Genomic DNA, 9,632 nt, shown 5'->3' with positions numbered 1-9,632 from the left:
GGGGCTTTAGGTGTGAAGCTGTAGCTCATATCCCCCTCAGAAACTTGGCCTTCAAGAAAAACGTAGGTTTCTGAAAAACCACAGGTGCAAGAATTAGTGTTTAGTAAATGACTATTAAACTGAAAGTTAGGACTCGTCTACATCTGGGCTTCTCGAACTTGAATATGCGTACGAATCACCTGAACAGCAAATGCATTTTAGCCCCCGGGTGAGTCCCACACGCCAAGACCTGCAGCATTGGTATCACCCAGCAACTGCTTAGAAATACAAATTCTTGGAATCCACCCCGGATCTACTGAATCAGAATGTCTAGGGGTGTGACACAGGCATCTGTATAAAACTCCAGGTGATGAAAGCCAGATTCCCGGAAACAATAAAAGAATGGTTAATTACAGTAACAGCTCCCATCTAAACAAGTGGGTTTACACTGTTCTAGGTATTTACTTACTTTCCGATCTCAGAACAACTCTACCTCCACGAAGAGAAGCCATTGAAAATGGAGACTTTGAAAAACTGCAGAATGAGAGAAATGCTTATGACAATCCCTGTGTGATGATGACGACGATGATGATAATAGCAGCATACATGTTGTGTGCACTGGGGCTGTAACTATGTAAAGGTGTGTGGGGAAACATTTGTAAGGAAATAAGCTAAAATGCTCATAGTAGCTGGATGAGGAATTTTTCCCCTTCTCTAAAAAAATTTTTTTTGTATTACTTGTGTAATAGAAAGATACATGTATTCAGTTTAAAAAATATGTTCTTATTTTACACTTTAGGGGACGAAAGGGACTATGGGTTGGGATGGTTTCAGTAGCCTTATGGCCCCTCAAAGAATGAGACCTTAAGCCTTTCTCAAACAGTTGGGGGTTGGGGAGGACAGGCATGTGCAGTGGCAAAGCCATTAGGGTATTTGTTGGAACAATTTTAGTGCAAGAGACAAAAACAGAACTCAAACTGAACTGAGTCAAAATAAACAGGAGAGAGAGAGGGTAAGAAGGAGGAGGAGGAGGGAGGAAGGACGGAAAGCAATTTACTTGGTTCTGTAACTGAAAAACCAGCTGGAGCCGGGAGCTCTGAGGCAGCTTTCAGGACCATCCATCTCTTAGCTTTCCTTCCTCAGCATCAGCTCGTTCTCAGGCAGGCTCTGCCCTGGACTCAAGGCTAGCAGTGCCCGACTCTGACTGGCTCAGCTTGGGTTATGTGTCCCTCCCTGGGACCAGAGAGATGTACTGCTGTGACGGGCCAGGCCTGGGCCATGTGCCCCCCAGGCTCCTGTGGAAGCACCTGAACGGAAAGGGGGGAAGACCTGTTGTCCAAAGGGAAACCAAAGTTCTGTTGTCAGAAGAAGGAGACGCAGGGCAGGAAAAACGGTACGATATCTGCTCCAATCAATCAGGTTATTGGTGCTTAGGAGACTCGCCCGTAGGTGTACCCCAGGCATTTTTCAGACTTGGGCCCGAGAGTTTGGGTAAGACCTAGTGTGACTGCAGGCTTCCGAAGAGAAAAGCTGCCATGGGAGGATGGGGGTGGGGTGGGGGATTCTTACTCACCACACTAAGGTTAACATAGTGCGCACTGTTCTCCGGAGGAAGTGGGAATTTCCACATGGTAAGTTCCCTTCCCTGTACAATGAATTACTATCTTGATGAGAAACCCGTGGGCAGCTGGTTGAGAAGAGAGAGGTATTCTCTGAATGAGAGGGAATTTACCACCTTCCTTTAATGGTGATAGTTCTTCTAGTGTCATGGCAGAGTGTGGATTGATTCATCTACAAATACTTACAAATATGTAGACAGCAGACTGCTAGCCTCTGCAAAACACATGCCTGGAGATCATTTCTGCCGCCACCCAGGATATATCACCTTTGTCACAACCACTTTCTCCGCCACCCCCACACCCTGCAGGCCCAAGTGTGTGGGCCTGGAGTTCCCCAGTTGGAAGCTAGACGAGAGGTCTCTGTGTGCAGAGACTGGGGAGGTGGGGATGGAAGTCGTGGTGGTAACCTGGCTGGCAGTGGCCAAAGTCCCTTCCAGGGCCTGTCCCAGGCCTCTCTCTCCTGGGCCGTCTCTTCTACCCCTGAGTTTCTAACCTGAGCCTCTAAGGTCATTCATATCTCATCCCCTTGCCCTGGGGTGCTCAGATTTGCCTCTTCCCAAGGAGTGGATAGTACAAACACAGGGCCCACTGTTCTAGATCCTGAGTTGGAGCCAAGGAGCTCCATCTGCTGCTTCCTAAGGGAGAATTCTATAATCAGCCCCACAGTCCCCTCCAGAGGGCTCTAGCTGCTATAGCTCCCCATGATAGATATCTGGCTCTTTTCTACCCAAAGGAAAACACGGGCTCTGCCCCAGCCCTGGAATTCTCCATCCTGCACTGGGCTTCACGGGGCTGAGGCGCTGAGGAGGTGGGAATGGTGAGGGCTGGGGAGAGAGGCGATCCCTTCCACAAGCACCAAGGCATTCTGCTGGATGACCAGACCTGCCATCTGGTTCCACGGAGTTCTTAGCCAGTGTGAGGCCATCTATGAAAACTGCCCTGACCTCAGTAGGTCCTCTGACCTCCAATAGGGCCTAAGCAAACTGAATTATGGGTAAAAGTGAAATTTAAAATGACATGAGAAAAAGCCTAGTGGAAACTCTAACAGTGAAAAAAATTTTCAACACTTGCTGAAAAAACCGAAAGAACTCTTAAAATATTTTGCTCTCTATTGGATCATTTCCATCAACATACAAATATGCTGGTATTTTTCCATCTTTTAAAGAGAAAGTTTTCTCTATAATAAATGATTCAACAAATTTATAAATAAAAGAGAAGGAGAAAATCTCCCCTGTAGAAGAATTCCAAATAATACATGTAGCTACTCCCCCGTCCAAGATGTGGCACTTAAATCCCCTCTCCCTGAGGGTAAACTGGACCTAGTGACTGGCTTCCAAAGAGTAGAGTATGGAAGGGGAAAAATAGTAACTTTATAGGGAAGAAACCTGGCGGGCACCATCCTAAGCAAGTGATGAAGGTAACGTCACCAGTGATGAGCCAGGTTGCTATCATGTACCACCTGATGTGATCTAATGAGAAGAGCACTTCACCTCTGGAATGTGCTTCCCCAAAATACATATCCCCAGTTGAATCATAAGAAAACCTCAGATAAACTCAAAATGAGGGACAATCTACAAAATACCTGACTAATACTCTTCAAAACTGTCAAGGTCATGAAAAACAAGGAAAGACAGAGAAATAGTCACAGACTGGAGAAGATTGAGACATGATGACTAAATGCAATGGGCCATCCTGGAACAGAAAGAGGACATTAGTAAGAAACTGGTGAAATCTGATTAGAGATTGTAGCTGGGCTATTAGTATTGTACCAACGTCGATTTCTTAGTTTTGACCAATATGCTAGGGCATTATAAGAAGATAATATTAGGAAAAGCTGGGTGAAGGGTATACCAGAGATCTCTGGCAACCAACCAACCAACCAACCAACCAACCAACCAACCAACCTTTCTCTACAATTTAAAGATTGACAGTATCAAGTGTTGATAAATCTGTGGAGCAACTGGAACACATACATTGCTGGTGAGAATGTAAAATTACATAGTCATTTTGGAAAACATTTTGGTAATTTCTTATAAAATTAAACATACATTATGATATGACCCAATAATTCTACTCTTAGATATCTAACCAAGAGAAGTGAAATTTATGTCCGCATAAAAACTTGTATACAAATGTTCAAAGCATCTTTAATCATAATAGCCAAAAACTAGCGACAACTCATATGTCCAATGACAAGTGAATGGGTAATCAAATTGTAGTATATCTATACAATGGAATACTATTCAATGATATAAAGGAAGGAACTACTGATACATATAGCAACATGGATATATCTCAAAAATATATTGAGCAAAAGAAGCCAGACACAGGAGTACATCTTGTATGATTCAATTTATATGAAATTCTAGAAAAGGCAAAACTAATCTCAGTGACAAAAAGCAGATCAGTGGTTGCCTGGGTCAGGGGATTTGGGTGGTGGTAGTGGGAGGGATTGATTATAAAGGGGCATGAGGGAATTTTGGGGGGTGACGGAAGTGTCATATATATTGATTGTTGTGGTGGTTACATGGATGTATACATTTGTCAAAACTCATTGAACTGTGTACTTCAACGTATTAAATGTAAATTACGCCTCCATAAAGTTGACTTTTTAAAAAGCTTTCTCTTGACTCCACTTACTCTGCCAGCTACGCTTTTGCAAGACTCCTGAAGGAGTTGTGTATACTTACTTGTCTCCAATTCTATCCCACATATCCTCTTTAAGTTCACACCAGTCAGGCTTTTGTTCTCATCATGCCATGGAAACTGCTCTCATCAAGACTACAGTGCCCTCCATGTTGCTAAACCCAGTGGGCAATTCTCATTTCTCAGTCACATCTTACTTGATCTCTCAGGGCTATTCCATATAGTTCATGCCTTCTTCCTTGAAGCACTTTCTTCCTTTGGCTTCCAGGACACACAACATAGTAATCTCTTGGTTTTCCTTCTACCTCTGATTACTCCTCCTCCGTCCTGTTTGCTGGTTCTCCTCATCTTCCCAACCTACTAATGTTGGAGTGCCTTGGGATGCTCTTCTCTGAACTCACTCCTCAGATGATTCCACTGAGCCTCAGGGCTTTAAATTCTATCCATAAGCCAAGAACTCTCAAATCTGTAATTTAGCCCAGGGCTCTCTCTCTAATTCTAAACTCATAATTCCAACTGCCTACTTGACATTCCTATTTGGATGTTGAATAGACATCTCAAATTCGACATGCTCAAACCCTAACTCCTGATCTTCTCCCACAAACTTGCCCACCTGCAGGCTTTCCTATCTCTGAAGACGGCCCTGACGTCTTACCATTTGCTCATATAAAAAGCCTAGAAGACATCCTTGACTATTCTTTTTCTCACACCCCACTGGCTCCACCTTGAAAATAGATCCATAATCTCTCTATTCTTCATCTTCTTCACTGCCACTACCGTGGTCCAGCCACCATCATCTTTCACCTGGATTGTTGGAATAGACTCCTAACTGGTGTTCTAGCTTCCGTTCTTGCCTTCCTACACTCTATTCTCAACACAGCAAGCAGAGTGACCCTGTTAAAATTTAAGTCAGATCATGTCATCCAAAATTCTACAGCTACTCTTCATTTCTCCCAGAATAAAAGCCAATGGCCTGCAACGGCCTGCAAGGCCCTATGTGATCTAGCCTCGCACCAGCTTATCTCTGTGATTTCATCTCCTAATACTCTCCCCCTTGCTCATTCCTCTCCAGACTCACTGGTCTTTTTGCTGTTTCGTGAACATGTCAGGCACATTCCTGCCCACCTGAGGGCCTTTGCTCTAGCTGTTCTGTCTGGAATGCTCTACTGGCCAATTTCCTTACCTCCTTCAGTGTTTTACACACAGACTTCCTCAGATCTCACCCTCTCAATGAGACCTACTCATGAAATTTAATCCTGCAACCTGCCCCACCCCAGCACCTATTTCTTTACCTTGCTCTATTTTTTCCTTTGCTTCCATCGCACTCATCACTTTCTAATACACTATACAATCAGCTTATTTATTTTGTTTACTTTTCATTGTCTGCCTGCTCAAGGGCAGGAATCTGACTGCTTTGTTCACTGCTGTATTCCTAGAACAGTGCCTGGCACATAGAAGCAGCCCAGTAAGTATTTGTTGAATGAATTAATGAAGTTTCTCCACAGAGAGCATACTTCCCACCTCTGGCCTATCAGCCCAGATCTGACCAGGCTGAAACAAGAGACTACAGAGAAAAGGTGGATCTAGAAGGCCTCCACCCCATATTAGGATTGAGAAAACTGGGAGTGGCTCCAGACTCCTCCTTGATTGCTTTTGCTTGTGCCCTTTGATCTCAGGCAGACTTGGGCCTCTGGTTTGTTGGGCTGCAGCTGTGTTCTCAGAGCCACTGCCCACTTTTTAGGGTCAGATCTCATAGGCGAACCCTCCCCTTCCAAGTTAGATGACATTTGTCTATAACTGCACCATCCAGCATGGTAGCCACTAGTCACATGAGGCTACTGAGCACTTGAAATGTGGCCAGTCCAAATGGAGGTGTGTTCAAAGAGTAAAATGTCAAAGACTTAGTACAAACAAGAATGTAAAGTATCTCATTAATAATTTTTAATATTGATTACATGCTACTATTTTGGATATATTAGGTTAAATAAAATATACTATTAAAGTTAAATTCATTTGTTTCTTATTACTTTTTAAAATGTGGCTACTAGCAGATTTAAAATTACATAAGTGGCTTGCATTATATTTCTATGGGACAGTGCTGATCTATGAGGTAAAACTACGCACATTCTAGAAATCAAATCCCATGACCTTGAAAATCCACATTTCCTAAATGCGAACTGATGGTTCCTTTATTTTAAGTAATACTGAGATATAGCTGAATTCCATTAAGACAAAGGCCCCTTCAGGATTTGACTAATTGGGTTAATGGGAACTTTTAAAGAAGCTTTGGCTTTGTTTTCATTCTTCTATCTGGTGATGTTTTGCCTGAGGGGCTGAAAGCCCTCCCAAAGAATATATTCATCTCCTCTGGGGGTTCCTCAGACGTTTACTGAACTGCCACCATGCGCCAGGAACTGGAAGGAGTGGGGAATCGGGAGGTAAACAAGGGCTGCTCCCATGCCCTGTTGGAGAGCCCCCACCCTGATCCTGCAGACAGGGGGCAGCCTAGGGAGCGGGGCGGGTGCCTGGGGCAAAGTTAGGGCACCGATGGCTCCAATTCAGACCCGCAGGATGGCAGCTGGGGGCTGCAGGGGCAGACCTGCATGGGCAGGCACCCCGCAGTGGGACCAGCTCACTTCGTAGGCCAAGGGGCCTTGTGTTCTCAGGACTAAACGCGAGGGGCGTGTTGGCTCTGGAACTGATTTGAGGATGGGAAAGAAGAGGGTGTGAGCGAGTTTCAGGAAAGACCAGCTCCCAGAGCCTGGGAGCACCATGGAGCTGTGACTTCATGAGCAGGCCAGAACCGGGAGAGGGGCACCTCAACAAAGCTGGGAGTCAGGGGGACAGAGAAGACAGAATGAGGAGCTCAGTGATCGAGGGACCTGGTGCCAGGAAGACACAGCGATGGAAGGAGGGGCTGGGTTAGGAAGACTTGATCCTGTCTTCCAAAATTCTGTCATCTTGCCATATTATTTTTATATTATTTTTTAAAAAAGAGAGAGAGATGGACAGGAGGATGCAATATCTCTTGAAAATCTGCCCCTGGATCAAAGCTCTCTGCCCCTGGTCTTTCCTGGCAGTGGTTGTTCCTTTCTGACTCAGGGCTGAAGATCTGGCCTGGGAATTATACTCCTAAGTTTCTTGTGAAAAGTAAAATAGAATTTCATCCTCTGTTTTCTCCCTCTTTCTCACTGTGCCGACTGTAGGAAAAAAAAAAAAAGAATATGAAAAGCAAAAAGGATTCACAAGAAGCTGCAAGGCTAGAAAGTGAATAAGAAGTGAAAACAAAACATTTTTTAATGTTATTTTTAATTTGTTTTAACAGCAACTCAGAAATGCAGGTCAAACATTTACAAGAGGGAAGCGGGTGCAATCGTGCTGGATGCTCCAGGGATGGACTGGGCAGGAGGCAATTTAGTATGAGAACCAGGGAAAACACATCCCCAGCCACCTCGCCACTGGGTTATGGAGAGTGTCCTCAGTGGAGAGGGTGACTGCTGGGGGTCTAGCCAGAAGCGTGCATACACACATCTGCCGAGCAGTAGGGCTGCATGGCAGTTGTGGGGAAGGGAAGGGGGTGGGGAAGCGCTCAGCCTCTCGGGAGGGCTATTCTTCCATCCCAAAGCCATGTCTGCCTGTGAATGTGCTTTCATCAGCTGCAAACTGTATTTATGGCTTCTCGGAATTTTCCGAATGAAGTAAGTTTTTTCCCCACACCATTTTTCTTTGCAACTGAAATCAGATCCCCACAGTCCATGGAGACAAACAAAACAGCATGACATCACTGTCAGGGAGCTGTCATTTCAGACACTGTTGCAGCTTTTTGTTCAAGATCAAATGGATGTGATTTGCCTTGTGGAGGTCACATCTTGCCTTGGCAGAGGAGAGGATGGTCCTCTGAGCTGGGCTTGAGGAATTGGGAGGAGGAGGGCGGCAGGTGCCCTGAGTGGCCTGCAGGGAGAGATTGGACGGTAGGGGCCCCGTGGGAAGGTCTCTCTGCTTCCTCTCCAACTGCAGAGCTTTGCAGGTGCTGCTCCATGCCACAAGTTGTGATGGGGACAGCCCCACCCATCAGGGACACTGGCATCTGTGTCCCTCCTCTCTCTGCCTCCAATGCTCAGGTGAGAGCAGCCAGGTGCAGAGAGCACTGACCCGGAGGTTAGATGGCCTGGACTCAGCTTCTGTCTTCCCTTGCAAAGCTTCCAAGCCTCAGTTTCCTCCTCTGTGAACGTGGGGTGAAAAATCCCAGTTCTGCTACCCTACAGAGATACACTGGGACCAAATAAGAGAATAAGTAGAAGGACCTGCAAAGCACAAGGCCTGCTTCTCCTGTTCTTGCCCTCAGGTCCCTCTTCACACTCAGAGGAAGTGTTCTGTAGCTCATCAAATTGGCTTCCTGCAGGGAGCGTTCAGGGAGATTGGCAGGGTCTGTGGTCAACATCCTCTTGAGCTAATAATTAAGGTATTATTTAATGAAAGCTCAAAGAAGAGCAAAAGCCATTCAGTCATCTGGGAACACAATCAGCCAGCGCCTGAGGGCCTGACCAATTACAAGAGAACAGAAGTTGTCCTGTCTTTCTGCAAATAAATGCTTCTTAAGGTACAGCAGGGGGCTGTCACAGTTCTAGGCAGTGGTTGGCCTAAAGGGGAAATAATCGTATAATTATACTAATACTTGAGAGTCACTGTGCACCAGGCCGGCACTGAGCATTTCACATACGTTATCTCATTTGAGCCTCTGGTTAGTGTTACTATTCTTATTTAACAGATGATGGACCTGAGGCTGGGGAGAGGGGGTGGGCAACCTGCCCAAGGCCACTCCACTATAGTTATAGGCTTGGAATACAAAGCCGGCTTTGTCTGACTTGAAGGCACCATTCTGCCTCCTAGTCACAAATATAAGGTGTTTGTGAAAAGGTGTGCCATGTTTATTTTGTTTTCATATGAATCTGGTAAATAGTGAGGTAGGAAGACCAAGTTGTGTGTTTGTGTGTGTTTCCCTTAGGGTGCTGAAGGTGGGGCATCTCATCTCATACCTTTGTATCCATTCTTGCAACTCAGAAGCATCACGTTGACCCTCTGATACAACTTAGTTTATCCAAATTAAATGAGCCAGAAAAATCATATATCCATACATATTTTAAAAGGCTGACTTTTGAAATAAGTTAAAGGTCTATATTTATTCCACAGCTAGGAATGTTATTTGAGCAGTTGAAGCCAGTGAACCGAAGTTAGGCCACTGTCTGAGTAATTAGGAATCCATTACAGGCAAGAAAGAATTTCAATCAGCAGGAGAGAGGGGGCTCAGCCACATAACCTTGGAATGGGAATAATTTCTTTCTAATAAAAATAAGCCTTTTGATTTAAGAGAAGTTGTATTCTGAGCAG

This window comes from Ceratotherium simum, chromosome 23, assembly GCF_057802395.1.
Source record: "Ceratotherium simum simum isolate JZ-2026a chromosome 23, ASM5780239v1, whole genome shotgun sequence".
Lineage (NCBI taxonomy): Eukaryota > Metazoa > Chordata > Mammalia > Perissodactyla > Rhinocerotidae > Ceratotherium > Ceratotherium simum.
Note: the sequence above shows the minus strand (reverse complement) of the source record.